The sequence below is a fragment of the Mustela putorius genome, unplaced genomic scaffold (assembly GCF_011764305.1).
Source record: "Mustela putorius furo isolate JIRA1106 unplaced genomic scaffold, ASM1176430v1.1 tig00000842_pilon_pilon_pilon, whole genome shotgun sequence".
In the NCBI taxonomy this organism is placed as follows: domain Eukaryota; kingdom Metazoa; phylum Chordata; class Mammalia; order Carnivora; family Mustelidae; genus Mustela; species Mustela putorius.
In genome coordinates, this window is record NW_025421493.1 from 3,384,563 (window position 1) to 3,393,408 (window position 8,846).

At 35.2% G+C, this 8,846-nt stretch overlaps 1 pseudogene; it reads right to left on the bottom strand.

Moving 5' to 3' along the window:
- Positions 1-219: 219 nt before the first annotated feature.
- LOC123393429 lies at positions 220-852 on the bottom strand (annotated as a pseudogene).
- Positions 853-8,846: the final 7,994 nt, after the last annotated feature.

Genomic DNA, 8,846 nt, shown 5'->3' on the forward strand with positions numbered 1-8,846 from the left:
TAATTAGTATTGTTCAAGTCTTCTTTTTCTATGTTGATTTCTGCCTAGTTGTTTTTCTTTATTTATTCAGAAGATATCACTGGTTAATCATTACCAGACAATTTTATTTATACAGGAGTCATAATCAGTATGAAAATTAAGCAAAGACATTTATCCTCTTATGTGTGAGGATATGCAAAATAAATCAAGGGTGAGTTATACCAAAGTAGGTACGTAATCTTACTTCCACTTCTCTGGTGGATGTGCAAGTTCATACTTCTCCCTCAATTAGAGACAACCATATCCAAATGGAGCCAGTGAACCTCTTCTGACCACAGGTGACTGAGGCAAAATCCATAGCAGGCCTGTGCTTTACTTTGTGACTTTCCACTGTCTTCTGAAAGATGCCCGGATGTCTCTCCATGCCTGATAATACTGGCCCAAGTGGATGGTTCACTGCTGTTTTCAAAATAATAAAAGACTTCAACAATTGCTCCATTGCCTCAGGGGAACGTTCTGCTCCAGTACCCAGGTGAATACTGGTACTCAAATTCAGTGTGTGATTCAAGTTTGGGTCAAAGTAAGCAGCTGCCGCTATTTTGCTAGGTGCTTTGTATCTGTCATGCTAGTTCCAAAAGCCACAGTAACTCTGTGAAGTCAAAGGTCGATTTAAAGAAAATGCTCCTAGTTTCTCTATTCTCTTTCCGTAGTAGCCTGAGAACTCGAACCTTGCTGGGCACCTGGAAGTGAAGGTAGCCGACTTCAAGGTGGCACCACGAATTGATCTCCGTGCTCCTTCCCAAGCCTCACACCATAGGTGAACAGAGGTCCCGCCTCTGTTTGGACGATGGCAGCCAAGGCAGCTGCCAACATGCACCGTCCTGGGTGGTAATGCGTTCACGCAGTCCCTGCATGACTGGCGACTGTCTGTGATTTATGACCTTGCCACTGCCTGGTTGTTTCTTTTTTTGAGGGGGTTGTTCTATTATTGAAAACTGGATATTAAAATCTCCAATACTATTGTATGCTTATTTCTCCCTTCAGTTCTGTCAGTGTTCACTTCCTATACCTTTACTCTGGAATCTAATTGTATATATTTGCAACTGTTATATCTTCTAAATGAATTGATTGCTTTGTACATATATGTTTTGAAATAGATAATGTCCTTTTTTATCTTGAACAGTTTTTCTGTTTATGTGGAATGTGTCTTTATATTAATATAGCCAATTTGGCTCTCTTTCAGTTACTGTTTGCATGTGATACATTTTCTATCCTTTCATTTTCATCCTAATTGTGTCTTTGAATCTAGAGTGAGCTTGTTGTATACAGCATATAGTTGGATCATAATTATCCATTCTGTCAATGTCTGTCTCTTAATAGGTGGGTTTAATGTGGTTATATTGCATGTAACTAATTATAAAGACTAAAATATTTCTATTTTTTATTTTTTATGTCTCATGGGCTTTTTTTGGTTCTTGTATTCTTTCATTACTCCTTTCTTTTGCATTAAGTGACTATTTTCTAGTGAAGTATTAACAAGTCTCTATTTTTTTTAATCTCTCTATATAGTTGTTGCTGTAGGGCTTACCATATACATTATATCTTATCAGATGCATATTTGTATTAGTTAAATTCCAGTGATATATAGAAACATTACTCCTATATAGCTCTATTCCCTTTCTCCTCCCCTTTTTGTCATATTATTATTGTACATACTACATCTATTAATATTACATAATATTATTATAATTATTATTTATTATCATTAATACTTCACATCTGTAGTCATTTCTTTAGCCCAGTACATCTTTGTTTCCACCCAACTCTTTTGAATTATTATTGGTAACATATCACAAGTATATTACATTTTTATATGTTATAAGTCCAGTCATATATACATATTATTTAATACAATTGCTTTTCAGTCTAAGAGAAAGGAGAAAAATATGAATTTATATTGTCTTTTATAATTACATAATTATCTTTACCATTATTCTTTAAGTTTTCATTTAAATTTCAGTTAGTTAATATACAGTGTAATATTAGTTTCAGGTATATGATACAGTGATTTAATGTTTCCATACAATACCTTATCCTTATCACAAATGCACTCCTTATTGCCCATCACCTATTTAACCCATTCCCTCACACACCTTCCCTATGGTAGCTATAGTCTAGAGTCTTTTACTTGGTTTGCCTCTCTGTCTTATATTTTTCCCTGTGCTCATTTATTTTGTTTCTTAAAATTCCACATATGAGTGAAATGGTTTGTCTTTCTTTGACTGATTTATTTTGCTTAGCATATTAGTCTCTATTTTTTGTTTGCATTTGAATTACCATTTGGTGTCACTTGCTTTGATCCTGAAGAAATTCTTCCAGTATTTCTTATAAGAATGGCCTGCTAAAAATAAATTTCCCCAGTTTTCTTTATCTAGAAATGTTTTTATGTTGCCTTCACTTTTGAGAGATAGCTTTACTCCATATAGGATTATGTGGTTGTGATATTAACTTGCATATTTAATAAAACCAGTATAGATATTTAGGAAATTTAGATAAATTAAATTCTTCATGAGAAAACAAAACCAACTCTTCCAGAAAACAAAATATGTACTTTTATTAAATTCAATATTATAATCAGAATGAAGAAATGTATCTGTATATAAGCTAAAATTATCAAACTAGTCTTATTTGCTTAAGAATTCATGTAAATATGGATTATTACTAAAAATGATCCTAAGATCTAGTTTCTTTGAGAAAGGTGGTTTTCTATTTGTCTGTCTTCCTGAAAGGCCAGCACATTTTTAAAGTAGCAGATTTTTAAAATCTACTTAAATTTTTTATTTTTTATTTTTATTTTTTTTAAAGATTTTATTTATTTATTTGACAGACAGAGATCACAAGTAGGCAGAGAGGCAGGCAGAGAGAGAGGGAAGCAGGCTCCCTGCTTAGAAGAGAGCCTGATTGGGGGCTCAATCCCAGGGTCTTTTTTTTTTTAATTTTTTATTTCTTTTCAGCGTAACAGTATTCATTATTTTTGCACCACACCCAGTGCTCCATGCAATCTGTGCTCTCTATAATACCCACCACCTGGTTCCCCCAACCTCCCACCCCCGCCCCTTCAAAACCCTCAGATTGTTTTTCAGAGTCCATAGGGGATTGATCCCAGGACCCTGGGATCATGACCTGAGCTGAAGGCAGATGCTTTAACCCACTGAGCCACCCAGGCACTCCAAAACCTGCTTAAATTTTTTAAAGTAGCAGTTTTTTTTCCCCTCTGGGAATTGTTGTATTTAAGCATTTTTTAGAATCAATAATTTAAGAAGACTAGGATTTGAACTAATTTTAAGAAAATTATCAAATTTATTAAACTTTCCAAACATAAAAAACATATGCTCTCACATACTTAGGAGGAAAGACTTTATTTACAGACACACCAAGAGCTTGCAGATTCAGCTCCACAACCTAAGGTCAAATGCAAATTCAGACACAATGACATATTCCAACAAACTTCACAGGAAAAAAAATATTATTGCAAAAAGGTGATTGAGAATGGATACTTCGTAGCTTTAATCATTAGCATAGGAGGGTTCTGCAATATTCAAAGAGTCTTTTCATTCTCTCCTATTCACTCAGTAATGGCATTCATTAAACAAAAGAAACGCAATGTTCCTTTTACATTTTGAAGGTTTCACAGGCTTTCAGTCTTGAACCTTGTTATCAAAGCCAGGGCACCAGTCTCTAAACTGGAGAAAAAATTTATCAGTTTCTCCTCTGGAGCAGGCACTTACAACATCCAATCTCCCTAGCTGGGGAAACCCAGTGAAGGCAGCTGGTTGGAATCCCAATTGAGAGGCCTGGGCAGAGCATCCTCCCCTCAGGTAAGACTTCTATTTGACCATCTCCATGTATTTTAGGGCAAATGATGGGGTCTGAAGTTAAATATTTGTTTGCCTACATGCAGTTTGGAGTGAGCTACATTCCTATGTTATCATGTCTTAATGTATTCAAGGAGCCTGGCTATGTGTGCATGCCTCCCTTCCCGGATTCCATTCCGGTGGCGGGGCAGGGGGTGTGCAGCCCAGCCTGGAGCAGGAGGGGGTGTAAGGTGAGATTTATAACTCTTGGCCTCCAGACCAAAAGAGCCAGTTCTTACCTGGAGGTCTGCTAATGTCAACTAGTTAGGCTCCTGAAGTCACTTATGCAACACAAATCTCACAAACAATATTCTTTAGCTTGTCTGTGTATGTGCATGTTGGGGTGGTCAGGTATGCAGGACAAATCAAAGGAACCTCCACCCATACAATACAGATGTAGAGAATCTTATTCTAAAATTCATACGGAATAGAATTAACTAGAATAGTTAAAACATAATTGATAAGGAATAAGAAAGTAAAAAGAATCATTTCATGTGATGTTAATCTTACTATATAGTTACAGCAATTAAGATAATGTGGCATTAGAAGAGGTATAGACACATATATCAGTAGAACAGAACATAGAACTAAAAATTAACTTAATATGTCACAGACTTAAATGTAAAGTGTAAAATTATAATAATTTCAGAAAATATCACTGGGGAAAATGGATCTAGGCCTAGGCAAAGTTCTCTGATTTGACAATCAAAAGCACAATCCATTTTAAAAAATCAATAAATTGGACCTCATCTAAATCAAAAACTTTTCTTTGTGGGAGATGCTATGAAGGAATGAAAATACAAGCTACAGACAGGAGAAAAATTTGAAAGCCATGTATCCAACAAAAAAGTACTATCTAGAAAATAAAAATAACTCATAGAGCTCAACAATCAACAACCAAGGAATTGTTGGTTGTTGGAACAAGAAGAAAAGGAATCCAAGGAATTGGAATCCAAGAAGAAAAAGCGCAAAAGACAGCAAAAATTTCACCAAAGGGGATATACAGATGGCAAATAAGCACAGTAAAATATCAACATCGTTAGTCATCATTAATCATTAAAAATACAAATTAAGACTTCAGTGATAATATTACTACACACATATTAGAACAACTAAAATAAAAAAATGGTAACACCAAATACTGGAAAGGATATGGAGCTAAGCTAGATTGCTTATACATTTCTGGAGGGAATGTAAAATAGGTTTAGCCACTTTATAAGATAGTATGGCACTTTTTAAAAAACTAAATATGGATTTAACATACAAGCCAGAAATATCACTTGTGGGTTTTTAGACCAGAGAATTAAAAGTTTAATTTTACACAGAAACATATGCACAATAGTTCACAGTAAACTTACGCGTAAGTCAATGACTGGGAAAACCCAATGAATGAATACTTGAACGTATGAAACAAAATGGTATATCCATATCATGGATCACTACTCAAAATTAAAAAGTAAACTCTTTTATAAAAGATATTTATTTATTTACTTGACACAGAAAGACATAGTGAGAAAGGGAACATAAGCAGGGGGAATGGGAGAGGGAGAAGCAGGCTTCCTGCCAAGCAGGGAGCCCAATGTGGGGCCCAATCCCAGGACCCTGAGATCATGACCTGAGCCAAGGCAGACGCTTTAATGACTGAGCCACCCTGCTGCCCAAAAAGTAATACATTCTTGACACCTGCAAAAACTTTCATAGATCTCCAGGGAATTATGGGTTTTTTAAAAAAAAGCCAATTCTAAAACTTATGTATTTTATGATTCCATTTATATAAGATTTTTGAAATGACAAAAATTTAGAAATGAAGACAGTTTAGTAGTTTCCAGTGGTTTGGTATGGAGAATCATTCTAGAAGGAAGATAGGTGTAATTGCAAAATGGTAACACTAGGGAGATCATTGTGATGTTGGACTTGTTTAGAATTTTGTCTGTTGTGGTGGAAACATGGGCCTACATGTGATAAAACTGCATAGAAGTAAGTACACACACACACACACACACTGAAGTAAAACTGAAACAACCTAAATGAGATCAGTGGATATTATCAATGTCAGTATCCTAGTTCTGATAGTATACTATAATTTTGTAATATATTATCACTGGGAAAAATCGGATAAAGTGTACCTTGGATTTCTAAGCATTATTTCTTACAGCTGCATGTGAATCTACAATCATCTCAGAATAAAATGTTAAAAATATCTTAATTTTTTTTTTACAAAAGGAAGACATGTATCTAATTCTTCCTGAATCTATGCTGCACTCATCCAGGGGAAGAAATATCTAGTATATTGCTTATTGAAATTGCATAGATCTGAATCATAGTTTTGATGTGGCAAAGTGGGTTTCCTGTATTTAGCTATCTTACTATAGACCTACCAGTATTAGATTTAGAATTCAGAAGAAAAATACCATACATAGTCATTTATACGTTTACTGAAACTGAAAAATTAAATCATAGTTTTTTCTTATAAAGAGTAAATCCTGATCAGACTAATTTTCCAATTGAGTAACATACTGAATATTTTCCATAAATTGAATGAACTATGTTTGTGGCACCAAAATTTAGAAAAAGGATTTTAAAGGACATATAAAATATGCAATATACCAGAAATTATATCCTTTGCAAATTAAAAATATGAGGGGGATGTTTTCAAGATTTGTTTAGGGGATATGAGAAAAAAATTTTAAAAATTTACCTTAAAATTCTGCTCTTGAAAAGTATCTACTATTCTGTTCTGCACTAAGAACCTGGGGGGTTTCTCCTCAGTACAAGTGGGACTCCAATCTAACTTCTCAATTGTTTTCTGTTCAGGATTCTCTGCACAATATTTGACATTGGCTGGAAAAATGTCCTGCCCATTAAGGGAGGAATAACAGGTTTTCTCATTATCTCTGTGTTTTTCTAGGATTTTTTTCCTGAACACCCTAAGCACTTCAACTGTCCATCACCCTTAAAAAAGTTAATGATGTTCATGATGAATTAAAAATTTAAATCTTAAACCACTTATAGTAAATAATATTGACAGGGCTTATTCCTTTTGACAGAAGTACAATCTAAAGCACAGTGTGGCTTAAGGTGACTTCTTGGAAATCACAAAATAGCTTTAAGAAATAGAGACTGGGAAGAACCCCAGATCTCCAGACCCTCAGTTCTGATAACTTACAATCAATGCTAATTATTAAGTGTTATCTGAAAGAACACCAACACCCCCCCCAACAGCCTTAGGAGGTCACATCTGTTGCTATTTTCATTTTAAGGATGAATAATGAAATCTTGGAAGAGTTAATATATCTGTCCAATGTCATGAAGCTGTTAGGTACTAAAACCATAAGACCAGGGATCCGATCTTAAGATATCTCATGCCATTATCCCCTATATTGAAAGATGACATTGTTCTGCAAAAATTAAAACAATCATGGCCCATCTACTTCTTTACTTGCCATTAGGATAAAAGAATTATTTTTAAAAAACAGCAGAAAAAGCAAAAAACTAAAGCAAAGGAAAAACAAGCAAACACAAAACTATTATTCCATGCTCAGTGTCATGAAGAAGAGTAAGACTTGTCCTATAAGGTGACCTGAAATATGAATTAAGTAAGGAGGTGGTTATAGGGATATCTGAAGGCAGGTTGTTACAGGAAAGCACATAGAAAGGCATGGAAGCATGCCTAGTGATTTAGTGTTAGAGGAAGGAAAAAGAGGCTAATGTGGCTGGAGAAAATGTTACTTATTCATTCAACAAATATTCAACTATCCATTGATCTAGGAACTACTATAGGCACTTAGGACATATTAATGAACAATAAACAAAGATTTATGTTCTCCTGGAATTTATATTGTTCCACCACAGGAGATGGGTGATTTAAAAAACGAACATATGAATAAAATATATTGTATTCCAAAAGGTGGTAAATAATGTGGAAAAGAAAAAGAAACAAAAAGGAAGAAGTGGAATTAGGAGTGTGGGGTGAGAGAAGCTTAAAAAATATTAACTATTCTCGTCATTGATAGGACTTTTATTGGATGGAAATTTTCTCTTTTGTGCTGCTTTTGTCAGGTGTCAATGTAAATGCTATAATGGCTTCACTGCGCAAGGGTCAGAACACATTTTCCCCATATTTGGTGGAAACTTGACTTGTTTAATATATCGGAATACCGGGGACGCTAATACCTGACAGCTTTTTGTCATCAAGTGTTAATTTTTAAATTAACACCCACTGCCGTATTGCCAATAAATCTGGACTTTGGTTCTCTAGGTTTGAGACCTGGCCTGGTAGAAACTCTGACCAGGTGCAGACACATTGAGTCTTACTTTCCACCCACGCAGATTCTAACAGGCGGACTGAGCATATAATCATAACCCTTTCACTTTTGTGGAGGGGAACTGAACTCCATTTCTCCGGGCGGGTCAGAAGTCTGGTCCCGCCTTCCAGTACAAAATTGACTGAATCACGGGATCACGTGGCCTAAATTCTGCCAATGGAAGTCCTCTCCCAGCCAGTTTGACTTTGGAAAGGAACCATTAAGACGCCGAGCGTTGCAAACCTGTTTCTTGTTTTTAGAAAGTTCCTGGGAGAAAGTAAAGGACTCCTGTTGCTGAAGTCCTGGATTGCACCCAAGTTTTTTCCAGCTCTTCTTCCAATTAGGTAAATTTCAGCAGTATCCTTTCTATAAATTACACCTATAGTGGCCTAATTTATCCAGGGTCAATGTTTAGGGATTAATAAAAAAAAGGAGGGGCAAAGACAATCCAGTTGGATTACTCAGAGGTCTACTTTCCCCTCCACCCTCTTGTGCATACCCCATCATAAGGTATGATTCATTTTAGCTGTATGGCTAAACATACCATGTTCTCTCTTTTAAAACCTCCTAAAAGCCTTTCTCTTTTTTTTTTCTCTTCTTCAAAAAAGTTATAATTCTCCTTTGCATCTTAATTTTGCTTGCAGTTAGT